The sequence below is a fragment of the Neopelma chrysocephalum genome, unplaced genomic scaffold (genome assembly GCF_003984885.1).
Source record: "Neopelma chrysocephalum unplaced genomic scaffold, ASM398488v2 Primary Assembly neopelma1_72, whole genome shotgun sequence".
NCBI lineage: Eukaryota > Metazoa > Chordata > Aves > Passeriformes > Pipridae > Neopelma > Neopelma chrysocephalum.
The window spans coordinates 4,133,611-4,152,334 of NW_020897732.1; positions in this window are offsets into that span (position 1 = coordinate 4,133,611).

Sequence of the window (18,724 nt, forward strand, 5' to 3'; positions counted from 1 at the left end):
AAAAGAAAAGAAAAGAAAAGAAAAGAAAAGAAAAGAAAAGAAAAGAAAAGAAAAGAAAAGAAAAGAAAAGAAAAGAAAAGAAAAGAAAAGAAAAGAAAAGAAAAGAAAAAAGAAAGGAAAAGAAACCCAGAGATCTCAGTTCAAGGGTGAATAGTGTCAATTTCCATTGTCTGCAATAAAAGGGCAATACAATGAAATATTTCTAAATTTCCTGCTGAGAGATTTACAGAATAACTTTTCTTTCTTTGGGGATTTTCGCCAAATGTCGGCTAATTATTCCTGACATTTATTCTGAGGTCCCATAGTGAAGAAGCACATGACCAGCAAGATTTAAGAAACTAATAATAGCCGATTTAAAATATTTACTGACTTGAACCTTGGAAGATACAGCCAGAGGGTTCCCCCCGTACCTGAGAATGTTGCAGCTGTGCTATTGCATGCCTTGGAGACACCAAAGATAAAAACAGGCAATAGATGCTGTAAACTCACAATAAGAGTCTTCTTAGTGTACATGCACTGTGAGCCAGATTTGAGAATAGTATTCTGTCTTATTTTCAGTGTCTAAGCCACAGTGACTTAGTATACTGTCGGTTTCTTATTTGTATATGCACCAAGATTGTTTTAGTACTTATTTAAGGGAACCTGAGAGGACTATATTACATGGACCATTGATTTTGATATTTATCTTTCTTCTTGGAATATATATGTCTTTTAACAGAAGAAAGAAATGGATTTTAATGGGAAAAATGGGAAGATAAACAAAATAGTTTACAATAATTTTGTCTAAATTACTTCAGCAATGTTGATTTATTTAACTTACCTTAAAAATATAAAATATTTAGAAATCAAATCAGAAGAAGACCTCAGAAATAGATATTGGATTTAGATAAAGGATCGAATCCCACAAAATTAAGAAGCTTGCTACTAATACACCATTAAAGCTACATCGAGGCATGAACCATAAGGACTTTGCAGTAATGTAGAGACTGAGTGCACATAAATGTTTTGTGTCACTTAAAACAGTTATTTCATAAATATCAGCAAAATGAGACAGATGAGCAAAGGAACAAAGGGTAAGAGCAGCTGCGATGCGAGCACCTAAGGCCAGAGCTGACTCCTGAGCTCTTTGCTCTGACATGGTCATCAGGAAAGGATGTGTTTCCTCATGCACATGCCTTCAGCATTGGTTTCTGATGCTTGTGAAGTGTCTGTCCTGCTCTTCACTTCTCATAATTCATCAACAGCACTGGGTTGGACACTGATATCCAGACTGAAAAGTTAAAAATATTCACAGAATCAAGGAATAGTTTAGTTGGAAGGAATCTCAAAGACCATCTGGTTCCAACCCCTGTGCCATGGGCAGGGACACCTTCCACTAGACCAGGTTGCACAAAGCCCCATCCAACCTGACCTTGAACACTTCCAGGGATGGGCAACCTGTTCCAGTGCCTTACCACCTTCAAAGTGAATTTCTTTCTAATATCTAATCTAAATCTACCCTCTTTTAGTATAACGTTTTTCTCCCTTGTCCTATGACTGCATGCCTTTGTAAAAAGTCCTGTTCAATTTTCTTATAATCCCCACTTTAGGTCCTGGAAGATGTTAGGCCTCCCCGAAACCTTCCCTTCTCCAAGCCTAACAACCCCAGCACTCTCATCCAGTGTTCATAGGAGAGGTGCTCTGTTCCTCTGATCATATTCCCAGCCTCCTCTGAACCCACTTTAACAGGTCCATGTCTTTCTTACGTTGAGGGCCCCAGAGCTGGATACAGCACTCCAGCTGGGGTCTCACAAAAGTAGGGATGAGTGGGAGAATCACCTCTCTCAACCTGCTGCCCACACTTCTCTTGATGCAGCTCAGGATACAATTGTTTTTCTGGACTGTGAGTGCACATTGCTAGGTCATGTTGAGCTTCTCATCCAACAACAACCCAAAGTCCTTCTCCTGAGAGCTACTCTCAATGCATTCTCCCTCCACCCAGACTTTATTTGTGCTTGGAATTGCCCCAACCCAACACTGGGCCTTGTTGAACTTCATGAGGTTCACATGGGCCCATCTCTCCAACCTGTCCGGGTCCCTCTGGATGTCATCCCTTCCCTCCAGCGAGTGACTGCACCACACAACTTGGTGTCAACAGCAAACTTATTGAGGATGCGCTTAATCCCACTGTCCATGTTACCAACAAAGGTGTTTTTTCCTGAAAGAGTGAAGCATCACACTTTTTGCAAGCCAAAAGTTGAAGAAAATATCAATTCAGTTAGTCAAATATTTTGATTTGACAGCTCTGAAACATTGACTATGAAGTTAGAGCACTTCTTCCTTTACTACAATTAGCATAAACAAATGCTGTAAGAAAATTAAATATATTTCTTATAAAAACAATACCACAACAGTTGGAAAAAATGTATTTGTTTTCCCACTTTGTGTATGGAGTGTTAAAATTAATAAGTCAAATTAATCATTACAATCAGTTTCAGACTTGCCAATAAGCGTGCTTAATTTTTTTACAAAAATAATTTGGCAGAAAATTTTTAACAAGATTTACCAGTAATGAAAATTTCTGATGTCTTACAGGTGGCTGAAATAACTTCCATGATCATTGTAATTTCGCTGAATTTAAAATTCTCACAAATACTATTTTTTTTCGAAAGACAACAACTGTTATTGTAGTTTAAACTATGCTATATCATAAAAATGTTTTCCCTTGAAAATTCATTAGAAATTCCTCAATTTCTTTGAGGTACTGATCACATTATTGGTTACTAAGGTCTACTGATTTAATAAACATAAATAATCCCCCAATCCTTTGAATTAATTCATGTTCTCTCCATTGATTTCACCAGAAATCCATGTAAGACAATCCATTCCTACAATACACAGAGATCAAGGAAGTCTTAGCAGTCAGGGACACAATCAGTGAAAGATACTCTAATCTGGAGTACTACCAGCCTCAAAGAAAATTTATTTTTTTTTTGGCATTTTCTTTTTTTAATATTTTTAAAATGTCTGTCAGACTCAACTTACATGTAATGTTGCATTTAGAAAAAAATAGTTCTAGAATTAGTAAAAGGTAATTCAGTTTTTTCCTCTTGATAGTACACTCTAGAGACAAACAACTGTAGGTCGTGTTTGCTGCGTAGTTGGTAAAATGACACCATTTGACATATGATTCTCAGCAATGCTGCTCTGTGCAAAGAATGAGAGGATTTCTTCAGGGTGTCTTACTCATAATCTTTTAACTTGCAAATAATTCATACTAACATGAAACCTCCAATGTTGTTTCACCCTACTATTTCTCTTGTGCAGGAAATAATGGACTTTTACCAGAGAAGAATAGCTCAAAATTGACAATATTGTATCAAATATTTCACGAAATCATGGATATTCTCTGAAATCTTCACAGAAACCTATCCTACATTAGGAAGTACAAAAGTAAACAGATAAACAATGGTTTTGTATATAGACAAATTAATTTCTGAACAATCCACCTTTACACAAATATTTAGCCAAGCTTTAATCTTCTAAGCAGTCTTATGACTGTTCTCCAGTGGAGCCAGCACCAACAGTGTCAAGCCATTGAATGTAATCCAGTGTCTGACACACTTAAATTGTTTGTGCTTGTCATTACTGCACAACAAACTTCATTCAACACAAAATTCCTCCAGTACAAAAAAAAAAAGAGAATTTATAAGAAAATGAGTTTTTTTTGTTTTCTGGATAAAATCTCACATATAGTTTGGAGATGTTACTTTCTCTAGAGCCATAAGTCTTTTTTGTTCATACTACAGCTGAAAAGCCAACAATGCAGACATTACCAAGAAATATAAAGGTGAAAATCAATTAATTGGCCACTGCTTTTGGAGGTTCTAGGTGAGACACAGGTCACTCGGTCAAAGCAAAGACCGAAAAGACACAAATGATACAGGTAATTAGACACTTGCTATGCACTGCAGTTTCCTATAAAATGCCTGAGCTTCCTATACAGAGCGTGGTTCTTTAGATGTCACTTCATGTGAAGGATCGGCAGAAGTCCAACTAACCTTCTGATTGGGAATAAGCTGCATAGGCTTTGGAGGACAAAACTAGAAGCAGGTACTCCTGACACCACATTTCCTCCAGGTGCAGGAGCCTGAGATGTTGCTCTGCTGAAGGCTGAAAAGCCATTCTGCTGCTGACAGGGATGCTCTGGAACCAGAACTGGTAGAGCTGTGTCAGCACAAATCCCTACACTGACTGATTAGCTTCAGTTAAATTGCATTGATTACTGCCCTAAATATTGTATCACAAGTAATTTTGTATGAGCCACAAGTGACTAAAGAATACAATGTCAGCCCTTAACATACATTATGGCATTCTTTAGAGAAACAGTAGAAAGGAATAATAAAACATATTTGATGTATCACCAGTAAGGCAATATCACTGTGCACTTTGTACTGCTCCTGTATGCAGGATCTCCTCAGGCTTGCTATCTCCACGTACTCCCTCTAGATAGTGATGTCGTGTGCTGTGTGGATGTTGCAGGTAGTGTCAGTGCTTGCTCAGGGCTTTCTTCAATCTCCTGAGTCACTTTGTCCTTTTTCTCCAGTATTTCTCATTATCTTCTCTAAAGGGTTGTAACATCCAGGATTAAAGACCATGTTCAGTGCTTTTTACTGACTAGAAAAACATGACCTCACCTCTTCATTGAGATCTCTAAACATTATACCTCAGGGAATTCTGAAATATATAATTTTTTTTTAATATAAAATGGAATGGTGTTCATTGGAATGATAAAGCCAAATATCAGAGTGACCTAAAGAATGGGATTTTTCAGTTAAGATCTGCTGAAAGGAATTACTTGATTCTTCTTTTCCTAGATGAATATGTTAAATACTAACACATGAAGAACAAAATGAGGTTTTCCTCTCCTCTTAGTATGCAGCTCTTGGTGTAAGGAAAGTACACCAATAAGATGATGGCTTACAGGCAAGGCCAGTGAAGGAACAGGACTTACGAAGAAGAAAGAGCTTAAATGTGAAGTGTTGCCTAGAAGAGGATGATTCCACACACGGACAAACAAGTATTCAGTAACTCCACTTGTGGAAGTTTAGTTCAGATCCAAGAAAGATACTCTTTTACTTGACTTTCATGAAGCAAGTGAGAGTCGGTTTCCTAAACATTTTCATGCGTCTGCCTTCAAGCTTTTCAGGTGATTGCAGAGGCAGGCAGAAGCTTAAGAACTAAGATTTTGGACTCTACCTGAAAGGACATAGGTTGCTAGCCAAGCTAAGTTTCTGGTACGATGTAGCTTTGAATTATTTCAGCTAGATTATTGAAATTTTCAGGCCCAGACTTTTAGTCTTGCAGAAAAATAAGATTGCTTTTTTTCAAGGAAAGTATTTTTTAAATCTCTGCACTGTTTTCTTCAAAAGAAAAAATGTTTTAATTTATAACAACACATAAAAAAAGTTAAATATTCTGTTGATTAAGAAATTGCTTATGAAAGAATGTAATTATTTTCTTGGCTGCTTATTTTGATTCCTTTTCTCCCTGGCACTGGTATAGGCCTTCAAGGAATTTGAAGTTTTGGAGAATATAATTTTGTTTATGGGATATTTCATTCAGTATTTCAGTTCATTGGTAAATCTTCCCTTTAAGTTTCCTGTTCCTACCATTAATCTCAAATGTACAGCACTGCAGAGAAGGTAGTTAAGCAGCTTACATGAAGGCTAACTGGCTGCATGAACAGTCTGGTGCTTCTTTGACAGCCTGACAAGCTTGCCTTCCTACTGAATATCCAGGATTGTGGCTCATTTCTTAGCAATGCAGAAAGTCTTCCCTTTCACCCTGTGAATATCAGTTTTGTCTAAAACTGCTTATTAAAAAAGATGAAAGACATTGGTCTTCAAATCTATTCTTTTTTAAGCAACTCTCTAAAGCAACCTTCACCATGTGCCTGGTGATAAAATATAATCTGTTTTCAAATATTTTATGTATTCACTTGATGCATTTTAAGCACTTAGGCTATTAAAGTGCACTGCCCTCTATGAGGAAATGTGGTGTCAGCTGGATTCTGCATATGCTTCTCTATAATGTTTTAGTGATAATTCTAATACATACTTCCTCCTTTTTGTCACAAGTAAGCTTCCAAATTCCCCCTCACAAATCTTAGCAGGCATAGTTTTCATATGAAGAACAGTAATGCAAAGGATGTGAAAAATAAGCAAACTATGGAGGACCTGTGGCATTCCTGAAAAGGAGTGAAGCTTCAGCTGTGGAAACACATATACATGGACACATATACAACTGTTTCATGAGCAACAAAAATGATGAAGACTTGTTTTCACCTTTTCTTAACCCTCTCCTCAATACTTGCAGGACTTTTCCACATCCTCTTTACTGCCTTCACTCCTCCTGCACCTTTTATGTATTTGGCTGTCGACTGGCAGCATATGCTGTGGCAGATTTACAGCTGCACATGTGTTGACTGTCCAAACACACACGTGTGCTGATCAGCCAGCTGGCTGTTCCCTCCTGAAACAAGCAAAGTACTGGATTACAAAGGCTCTTCCTTCAAGGGAATGCTAATTAGGGCCAATGCTATAACCACCAACTCATTCATATAAAATGAGTGGTAATTTCTAACATTTGAGACTCTAGATTTGCCAGACTCGGTTATGAATGGACAACAAATTCCAGGGGTGGCAACAATGTAGACAGATGGACAGTTTTTATTTCCATCTTCTTTGTGAAAGATATGCCCAGATTTCTCATTAAACCATGGGGAGGGTAGCTAGGTGGAGAGATATTCAGAAGCATACCTGGATCTGAAGTAGGTTGAGGATTTTTCTGTACAGTTGTGTAGGGGTTTGGCACCACTTCCTCTAAGAGCATTCATCATACAAAAGACAAATAAATTCTGAAGCCAAATTTTGCCCACAGAGACCCAAGAGAAGATAGCTTCCCTGTTGATCAATTCACAGCAGAGGATTAAAGCTATTCCTCTAATTCAGACCATGTTGAGCTTGGTGGGCTTAAACACAGTGACAGTGGAAGATTTAAGAAGCATTAGTAACAGTGGTACTGTGCATAAAGATGTTCTGTTTAAAACGCCAATTTATTGAGAGCATTAATCCCTACCATTTCATTCTGAATGTATACAACAAAAGTCAGAGAGCAAGACTTTCATAGGTTGCTGCACCATTTTTGCCAGAGCAGATGTAAATTCTAACTTTGCAGGGTTTGTTCTGATAAAGAGGAAAGGGAATTTTTATGCCCTGCCCTGACAGATGAGATGATCCCTTGCCTACCTTTAGACATCCATCATGCAGGCATTAACATCTAAGTTGGTTGCTATCAAAATCTTTACAGCTAATGGGAAGAAGCAAGCATGTTAGGGTTTGGCTGAGCTGTTTTATATGCTTCTTTTCAAGTGGTATGAACTGAGCCCTAGAACTGTGTATTTATCTCCATTGATTAGAGAAGTCACCAAAAAAAAAATTCTGCTATAAATAATTTTACTCTAGATATATTTTTTTCCAAAAATTGGTGTTTTAATAAAGTAATATTAGCCAGGTTATAATGAAATTTGAAAGCAGTTTTCATCAGTTGTTTTTTCCAGCCATTTCAATGATTTTTTTTACACACAGTCTGATTCCTATGGACATAATCAACATTTGCTAGAACTTAGCTCTTCCTAAGTGGTATGGAGGAATTTATTTTTGGTGTTTTCTCTAGTATCCTTCCTAGACAGTATATTTACATCAAGAACAAAAGAAAGCAAACTTAAGCTCTACCTGGGCTTAGCCAAATCATCTATTCACCTCCTCACCCACAGTTCTCATCTGTTATTCTCTGTATCTCTCTGTGGTCTCCTGCCAAAAGGAATCACATTTTGATTTTAGGATGCTTTAATACAGCAATCTTTTGTATAGCATCTGTTTTCATCACCTCGTTTAGCTTTTCTGCCTTGAGCACTTTGAAAGTGTCTGATGAATGAGCTGCCCAGTGGTACAGTTTCACGCTCCCTCATCAGTGGGAATCTTATTGGTGATTTCAGTGAGCTAACAAATTTAGAGGGGCTTAAATCTCTTGAGAGCTATTGCTACAGCCCTAATAAGAAAGTGTTGATAGACCTTTGGCAGTGTTATGCAAGGCTGACTCAAGGTTATTCTCATTTTTTTTCCACCATATGTACAGCATGTTATTTGTAGTGCCATATTTTTGCTGTTGTACAATTACGTAAAATCTTTTTATACTCTAAAGCAAAATGTCTAATCCTCTTCTGCCTTTTCCTTCATTTTATACTTTCAAGTAATCTTTCTTTCAGAGGGCATGACGCATCTTGCTTGTGTTCGTAAGATTCTCTATAACTGCTCTTCTTCTAAAAAGGAAATACACTTCCGTTCCTCATAACCTAGTCTTATCTTGATTTTATTACTGTAAATTAATTATGAGAGAATGATGAGTCATCATGACATCCTGGCTATAGAAAATTACATTTATTCAAATTAATCTTACATGAAGTTAAGATTCTCTTACACCACAATTTTTCTATGTCCCTTGATGTTTTAATACTTTTTCCCACTTTATTACCTGCAGGTTAAAATGTATTTATTCCTGTCATGCTTTAAGAAGAACTGTGTGCACATATGAAATATAAATCGTATGTATGCAAGCATAGATTGTCAAGCACACAAGCACAATAAATTCTTTCTTTATATGGTTAGTTGAAATGATACTCCAACAGTTGAATATCTGTGGGGTTTTTTTATTTTTTTAGGGACGATGGTCAAAGCAACAGCACTCTGCTTTACTGTATTTGTAACTGTCTGTCCAATTGTAACTGTCAATCAGGCTCTGAGACTTTTCATAAAACATCTTTGATCAACCAAACACATTGCCCCTGTGTTCCCCTGGAATTTGTAGAATGTAGCAGCTCATGTAGATGTCTGCTTATTAGAAATAATGAAATAATTGAAAATGGAGCTATTCGACTGAGAACTTATAAATTATATCACAAGATTTACTATTTCTTTTCTTTTTTCTTTTTTTTTTTTTTTTAATCTACTGTTTAACAGCCTTAGAGGAAAAATAAATAGCATTATATACTTTAGGGTAATTTAACTATAATGAGGCAAGCTGATGGGGTGGAGGGAGAGAGCTGTAGACTTTGCATGCAGCAGTTTTCTTGGAGACATAAGATACCACAGAAGGCAGATGCTTTTGTTTGAAAAGCAGCATGTCATGCAGATGTACACTGGGCTTTACCAAGTGTAATATCTGAAAGGAGAGAGCTGTCAAAAATAATAATCCAACCTCAAAGCCAGCCCTGTAATTTTAAAAGTATTTGCATGTTGCCACTGCTGCCTCATATGGTGGCATTAGAAGAGCATAGAATTTGAATTCACTTAAGGTGTTCCCATCCCCACAAAGTAGGATTATTTCCTGTCGCAGTGGTAGGCTCCCAGAATGCCAAGTTATTTGCACTGCATGAACAGATTGCATAATTATCTGTTGACTTTCTTGAAAGGAGAGTTGGCACTGCAGTGTGATTAGGTTTTCCAGAGTTGGCAAATGCATAGATGAGGAGACAGGCACATGAGGACCGTATCAGTGTGATTTTTAATAATGAGCACAACCTCTTGGGACTTTTTTTTAAACATAGTGATGAAACACCTCAAATGTGAGATATATGTTTGGTTGACTTGACACATGATGTTAAGTTGAATGAATGTGAGAGTGGGCTAAGACTACCATGTTGCTGAATAAGGATGAAAAGGTAGCCTACTAGCAATGTTCTTGTTGTCTCACTGGAAAATTTTATACAAATCTTTAGGTTTTGCCATCAGAAAAATGTAATTGAAATATTTTTAACTCAGTCTTGATAAATAGGGAAGAAAAGAAGTAATCTTATTCTTTAAGTAAGCTCTTTTTAACCCCTTCAGCAAACCTTGAAACCCTTCATACATGCTTGTGTAATCTTTACCTACTCTACAGAGTGGTATTAGCAGCATCTCAGTTTTGAGTTCACATCTCATTTCTTCTGTGGAGAGATTCCTAAAGATTTTCCCATGCACAGTTCTGTGGATTGTCCACATCAAAATTCAAACTGAGATTTATCTTGAGTCTGTAACTGCAATACCCTTGGAGCAGACCTTAACAGTAATTTTCTACTGCTCTCAGGTGAAATAGCGAATATTGATGGAAATCATAAGTGAATTAGTTGAATTATACAGCTTGATTTTGTTATACGTCCCCAAACTAAAAAACTAGAAAGATCTGGTCAGCAGACTTTTTCCAGCACTTTCTTGGTTGATGATCAGCCTGGTTTGATGAGGACGATCTGCAGGAAGAAAGGGTTTGTGATACATGAATGACACATAAAGGACAGTATTTGTTATCTCTGTTCTATGGCTTGGGCTGCTTACTTGCATTTACACATATTATAAAAGTTCCACAGTACATTATGGGAATCACACATCTATAGTGAATAAAAGAATAAAATCAACCAGTTGGGAGGCTCCAGAAAATAGGACAGAGGTACAAGACGCTGTATCCATCACTCACAAGGTACAAAGGGATTCCAGAGGTGAAATAGTCACACTGAGCAGAAATTTAAGTCCTAAATGGGTTGACTTTTTTTACATTGTCTGGTAATAAAAATAGTAGAAAAGTATTCTTATAACTGTGGAGAAGTTTTGAACCATCAGAATTTTTGGTAAGATATGTTGAACGTATGAGCACATGGTTCACACTAAGGAAAGAATCCTGTACTATGTTTAGATGACTTTCCCTTGTACCTATCATATGTTCTTTTTGTTTTGTCATTTAATGAAAAGTAATAAAGTAAAACTGTGTTAAAATATGATATCAGAAAAGAATCCTGGTTTAGATGTTCAGTTTTCTGACTGCAAATATAGATTAAGGACAAAACAAAGTTTGAAGTAAAGGATTAAAAAATACCTTTAAATACTTTCCATCAAGTTAGTCTTCTATTATGGTTACACATTAATGTGCAGAGGACAGATATTCTGTAGATTAAAGATTGTACAATTTTAAAATTCTGGCAGTGTGTTTCCATAAGTGTGTTCAAAAAATCTCTGAATTCTTTGAACCATTTTCACTTCTGATTGGAGATCAGGTATTGCAAGGTGTATATGAAACTAAGTAATTGATTCAGAAGGGAAATCAGAGGTTAAAACAGCAATTTTCTCCAAAGGAAACATCCCATGTTTTGAATTTTTAGTAGCTGTCTGTGTGTTATTAACAACCCTACTTAGATTTGACAGGCAAGTAATAATGTGGTTATTCATCTCAAAGACAGTGGACCAGAATACATTTCTGGCTCTATAAATGCATTTTAAAAGCTGAAAGACAAATTTCATTACGATAAAGAATGGGGATTTGGTAAATGTAATCTTTAGTTTTTTATTGGTAGATAAATCTTTCTTTTCCTACAACTGCTGTTCAGGTTTTAGAAAGTTTAATAAATAGAGCAGGTGGTCCCCTATTTGTTAGTAACAGTAATATTTGAAACCTCAAAAACCTGCATCCATTTCAGAATGCATCGGGCAATCCATCCTCTGTGCAATGCCAGTGAACCCAGTCCAGTTACACTGATCTGGATCTGAATCCACAAGAATGTGTTACCTTTTCTGGAAAAATATTGTCCAGTCAAAGTCAAAGTCTTGTCAATAAGAAAAATGATGAAAGCCTGTTCCCAATAAAACCTACTGGAATTTGTCCACAGGTTTACAGAGGTGCCCAGATAATGCCTCAGTAGGATTTTTCAGAGCATCAGACATACATGCAAGTGCATTGACTGTAGTGGTTTCCTCTCCTAGAATGTTTTGTAGTGAGCATTTTCCTTACATCAGTATTTGACCCCTAGCTTTCTATAGCTAAGATCTTAGGTAATAAAAATTCAAGTAAATAAAAGATATAAAACCTATCTCAGTACATTTGGCTGCATTTCATAAAGTAACTCTGTCACTCTTGTTATATGTAGTAATGGCAACTAGAAATGAAGTGTGAGTAGTTAGAAACCACCAGTAGCATTTAAGTACCTCATTACTTACTAGTAAAAATGTAAAGGTAGAATGTAAAACTTTTGATCACTCTTAAGCTCTTTCTTTTCTCAAGCATTATATTTTTAGATATCTTTTTTGATGATGCTAAACTGATATCTATTTATTTTTCACCAATTACTTTGCCTCTAATTATTGTCACTGCTTTTCATACAAAATATAGACTTTCACTTATGACTTAAATATCTGTCAAAAAAACCCCAACCTTTTATCTAATTTCTTTCAAAGTGTTACATTCTAGAAATCCTTTAATGTATGAATTTGGATAGCAATAACTGAAATAACAGTAGTTTCACCTGACTAGGCGGAAACAGTCCAGACATAAAGCAAGAACGGTATCTTCATGCAACTTATTACATAAAGGTAATTCCTTAGGAATGTAACTTAATGATGATATAAATGACAATATAAAGTTGTGATCTAATGAAAGTTGTCTCCTCTATGGCTCGTAGCAAAAGAATATTTCTTCTTTTACAGCTGTCATTTTAAAATTGGTATTCATAAAACATACACAGGAAAAAATACTTGGAATTTATTCTTTGGTCTCCCCAGGGAGTGCTAAATTCTGGTTCATTGTCATAGTCTGCATGTTATCCTTTCAGCTGAGAAACTGCGTGATGAAGGCTTATCTTGTTTTTGTGAAGTTCTGCCAGATTAAGCACATTGTTCACCCCAGTCTATGAAGGAAGTGAAGTGGAAGTTGTTCTCTGGTTACAATAGGAATTGTGTGAAGTCCTAAAAGAGGTGAATGTCTTCTAGTTCTTTGGCCTTTTATATTAAAAAACATTAGTACCATAATACATTTGTTGCCATAACATGTTGCTTCACTTTCCACATTGTTTGAGTATGTACAGGCTTCTCAGTAGTGAGGAGAGAACAAATAGATATATGGCAGCATGAATGCTAAATGGCAAGAGAAGCAAGAACAAAGTCGTTCCAGGCACCTGACTGTCAGGTGGGTACCAGACACAGTCAGAGCTATGGCCTTGCTGAGGGTTATTAAAGAGCCTCTTTTGTTTCTGTTCACCCCAAGCAGTGAGGCCATCTGTAAATGTGACACAGCTGAAGCTGTGAGCTTTGGACCTTCTGGATTGACTTCCTTAATTCCTATACTTGCTTCCTTTGTCTGACATTTCTAAGCAATTCTTCACTCAGAAAAGGATCTGCATCCCAGAGGTTCTGTGAAAAACTTAATACAATTTTCAGAATTTTTTGACCTTGCCTTCTTAAGAATATTTCTGTAAACCATCTGAATTTTACCCTTTTTAAACTTAGTAGTAAACTGCAAACACATAAAGAATACCTTAATTAAGTTGGTGCTGTCAGGTTTGCTCTGGATTGTACAGTAATGAAAGATTTTTTCATGTGATAACCTTTCTTCTGGTGGATTTGTTGGACTCAATCCACTTTTAAGGGGTCAAATAAGGGCATGAACCAACGGTAATGCTGTTAGGTTCTCTGTACTTGTCAACAAGGAGGCCAGAGAGTTACTGAAATGAACCATATTTTCATCTTAGGTCTTCCTTCTAAATTAAGATTGGAACATTTTGATAATGCTAGTCTGGGAAGTTTCCTTTGCTATTGTCTGTATTATACAGGAATAACTCAAATGGCCATTTTGGTGTATCAATCACAGTGCTTTTCAGAGGTGTGACAATAAGTTTTATTACAAAGCTCATCTCAAAGCAGAAACGCAGCTGTGAACAGCAAGAACCTACCAGAAAGAGTATATCTTCATTTTTTCTCTCCTCACTGCAATTGCTCTGATCCTTTTTCTGAGCAATTGCTGGTTCAAGATCTCCCCAGCTAGTAAATGAAAAAACCCCACATATAGATCTTCTGGGTTCATCTCATGTGCAGCAATGTTTGAGAATCAAACAATAAAAATAAGAAGAAACCAGACACTAGTAATTTTTAAGAAAATCTTCCGTCCTGTTTGGTTACTCCTTCATCCTACATGTTCTAAATCTTTGACAAATATGTGGCTATCTCCACATATCTATCAGTCTTACAATTAACTGAAGCATTTCAAACTGAAAGCTACCAATCTACCATCTTTCAGATGTACTCAACCCTCACAGAAACTAAATTCATATGATATAACCTCTCCTGAATTCCTGAAATCAGCTAATCTATAAGTAATACAGACAGAAGGCACAAAACACAGTTTATAACCTTTTATCCACCTGCTATCAAGTCAATGCATGTCTGTTATCTAACCTAAAGTGTTGGCAGAAAAGTCAGAATGAGCTTTCTCACAGTGATTAGATGTCACTACTGGCTCTGTCTCTAGTAGCATATGCCAGTGGAATATATCTGTCCTATAAATTGGAAGAATTACTATACCAGCTATCATTTCATTGAACATCAGACGGATGGAGGTCTCTATTCAAGAGGTCAGAATTACAATGTGAAATATAAAAAGGATATAAAGATTTTCAATATCCACCTAGCCAGTAGCCCATCTCATTTTGTATTCTTCTTTAGAAGTTGTACAGCATCAGGTTACTTAGAACAAGGTATTATAAACCCCATGATGGTAACAACTGATCTATCCGTAGACTTTTATATCCTAAGATATAGTGATCTATATTATCTTGTATAGATTTATTCCATTTTTACATATATCTATGCCAGAAGCAAGAGTTCTGTTCATCTCTTCAATTTTTTGGATTGCAAGGACATCTTGAAATTATTATATTTACAAGCTAATTGGGTGTTATTCAGAATTGCTTCTGCTGAGCAGTACACAATACGTTACTTCAAATTTGTATTGATTATTCCCCCTTCTTGTATTATGGGACAAATTGTAGTGGAACATCTGCTTTACTGTTTATAATTCATTCATTATTTCCTATAAGTTTTTCATCCATTACTTACTCTTACTAACTTCAGGCAATCCCCAAATTTTCAATTTCTTTTAATGTAAATTTTTCTCTGTAGCTTTAATTTGCTTCTTGTCTTTGATTCAATTTGGTTTCTACTACATATTTTAAGGTCGGGTTTCTAGAGCCAGGCCCAAGCTGAAAATCTACAATTATTTTATTTAGTGTCTTAACACTTTTATATTTGCTTTTACCATGTTATCTTACAAAAGAATTAATTTCTGACCGCTGCTGCACATGCAAATATTTTTGATTGGCTGTCGTAGGATTTTCCATCAAATGCTTGCATTTGATTTTTGTATCAAACTTAGGTGTATAGTTTAAATTATTTCTTCTACTTTTAGCATAAAATCTCTTATTTACCACCAAATCTCTTATTTACCAACAAAGCCTGAAACAGCAACCATTAAAGTCTGTGAAAAGATTTTAATTGGCTGGTTCACCCATCTGCTCTTTAAAAAGGGCTGTATTTCTCTCTAATTTGCCACCATGTGTACCAAAGAATGCAAAATTCCAGTTTTATGCACACTTTTTTGAAAAACTATATCTAGGTTCTAGACATGACTCTGCCTTTAAATCCTCAGTATGAACCAAAATTGAGATTCTGATACTTTTAATTAGGTTTTTCAGGGTTCTTTCTATAGAAAGAATGGTACAGGTTTTGGAGTCAGGTGGCAATTTCTGAAGCATTATAGCTAATTATTATTGGTGCAAGACAATTTCTTGATAGAAATCCAACTCACCATGGGTACCAATTAATCTTTATCACTGGCCTAGACCAAGAGAGAAATACAATTGAGGTATCAGAGAAGCTAAATAGCCCTCTGTTGATGCTTGTCTCTTTTCATCTACTTATGGGGGCCCAGGTACACAAGGTCCTAATTTAATCACTGCAGTTGAATGTGTAAAGTTTGGTTGCATAAATCTATGTTTTCCTTTGTGCAAGGACATTGCTGCAAAAGAATTCAATGAAGACCAAAGGAAGGACTTGAAGGGTGATGCTAAAATGATTCATCTGCTGTCTGCAGATGTTTCTCCCAAAATAAGAAAGGCAAGTTGGAGTAATAGGAAATTTCTGCTATGTTATACCCAATCTGAAACTATCATAATTTCTATTATTACTAATATTCCTTGTTCAATTTTTATATATAATCACAAGGGAAAAAAAAGAAAAAATGCACGGGAAAACCATAAAACATATTTAAAATTATTTTCAGAATTTAAAATGCATCAATACTTGGGTAAGCAGTCTTCCCAAAACACCTAATGATTCTATGTCCAAATGTTGCTGGTATTCATGTTTAAAGTCTTCATCTGAGAAACTCACAACTGGATATGATCCAGCAGATGACTTTATAACATGACACTCATGTTTCAAGAACAACCAAGAGAAGAAACTTCCTTTTTCTTTTCATATAGTAATTTATTTATTAGACATTTCCTCTACTGATAGGGAATTCAGGATCATTTATTTACAAGGGAATATGCTTCTCATAAGGCTATGGATTTTTCTCCAATGCACCTTTTATCTGAGTGCCAAAAATTCCTGGATTGCTTCACAGAAATCATATTTTATTGACTGAAATGTTGTTTACAAATACTTTAAACCCTTTTCCCTTTTAGGGATGCAAAGCTTTTTGAAATGCACTCATATTCTTCCATTGATTTTGATGGCCTTTTGACCACCTCCTTGGAGTAGCTGGAGGGGAGAATTAGTCTGTGATCAAACAGATAAAATCCTAGAGGTTTCTAAAGCTACATACTGCCATCTCAAACAGGAACTCATTCTTCTGAATTCAGTGGAGAATCCAGTATAAAATCTGAGTTAATGAATGAAGACTGAGACCTGCACAGGGTGTTAGTACAGAAGCTTTTTTTAGCACTTTATTTTACTTTATTTTCCCTTCTCTGGTTTAGAAGTATCAAAGAAGTCACAAATTATATCAGTTTTCAAGGAGGAATACTTTTTACTATTTACCAACTCGTGGCTACTTTAGCTGTTTTCCTTTCTTCAGAGATAAGAAAGGATAAAATTTTTCAGAATCATTCTGCAAATCTTTTCTCTATTCATATTAAACTCACACTCATAAGGTTTTAATTCCTTCATTAAACTTCCTTTCAGACTTGTCATGAACAAATAATACCTTCCTGTTCTCTTATCCTCTGCCACCTTTGCTCTACTTCCAGAATCAGCAATACAAAAATCAATAGCTAATATATTGAATTGCTGGGGAAAGCAAAGGGTTAACAGCATAACCATGACAAGGTCATTGCCTCAGTCTCAGGCTACCAAACACACTCAAACACTTGCAAACACTGAGGGCAAGGAACAGCTTTGGATTCTGCCAGTGTGCTCTGCTGCTGGACCACAGTGTATATGTCAACACACAAAAGAACATTGTGTGGTATAAACACACACACATGCGTATGCACACACATACCCCAACCTGGGCTTTGCCCCTGCACTAATTTACTGCTTATTAAAGCTATTGACCTTCCAGGTGATAAAATGTAATGTTTGTTCTCTTGCAGTACCTGATCTCCTTTTTAGATATATCTCAAGCTAGAAAATGTGATTTTCTGGAAGCATCATAATTAGAGAGATATGTAGGTTTGGGTCCTCAAAAACTCTTCTCAGCCACTTACTTACTTTACAGGAACTTTTTAACCTGTATTTAGAGACTTAAGTCTTTCAAAGAGTCCTGGGTGCACACCAAGTACCATAGGCAAAAAGCAGAAGTTTGTCCCTGTACCAGGAGCAAATACTTCCAGCAGAAAAAGATTTGGAACAACAGATGAGTGCTTCCAAAATTGTGTTTTTATTAGTGTCTTTCATCTCAACTGACAGGATAATTAATCATAATTAAAAAGATAACCTGGGTTAGTGAGGCTTGCTCTGCAATAGAGTTGTGAAATTAATTTCTAGATGGCCTTTGTATATTACAGAGGGGCTTTCAACACTTGTGAGAGAAAATGCTTCCACTGAACGCAAACATTGATAATGAGACACTCTTTTCTCTGGTTAAAAAAGAAATTTGACCAAATAAACTGCAAGTCAGATTCTCAGCTGTATAATTTTGAGAGTGCCAGCAGTAATTGACTGACATGAATGGTTATATAAATATGCGTACTTCATAGAAGCATGTGCATTCTTCTAGAAATTTTATCAAATACTTGTGATACTGGCCAACAGGTATAAGGAATTTATTATCAGAATAAGTTTTAGAGAGCAGAAATATTTCTCTGTGCATAGAATTTATCTGCCACTGGCTTTGTATCCAAGGTAGAATGTCATAAAAGCACCCCTTTAACACTGAGCATTTTCAGAGCTCCAGAACTGAGACTGCAGCATCTACAGATGCTCTCAAGACAGGTTCTCTTTATGATTAATGCAGAGAAACGTGCATATTTAAGGTGTAATTCATCTGGCTTGTTTAAAACAGTCACTTTAAGATATGATGAATCACACCTTAGACTCCATTGGCAGTACTAATGAAAATTCCTTAGTTCTAAAGGATGTCCGTGCTGACTGACTTAGACAAATTGAGCCCAAAAAGCCTAATATGGTGTAATCGTTATAGTTTCCATTAGCAATTTTGCAAAGGCTTGCTGTATACATATGGGCAATTATATTTTTTGAGAATTATGACCTCTAAAATTAATTATCTTTCCCAGGGTCTGGGAACCTTGACTTCTCAGTGAAGGATAGACAGATTTTTAAGTATCAGAGTGAAAGTAGGTATGTTTTGGTAATATCAATTTTAATTTCTC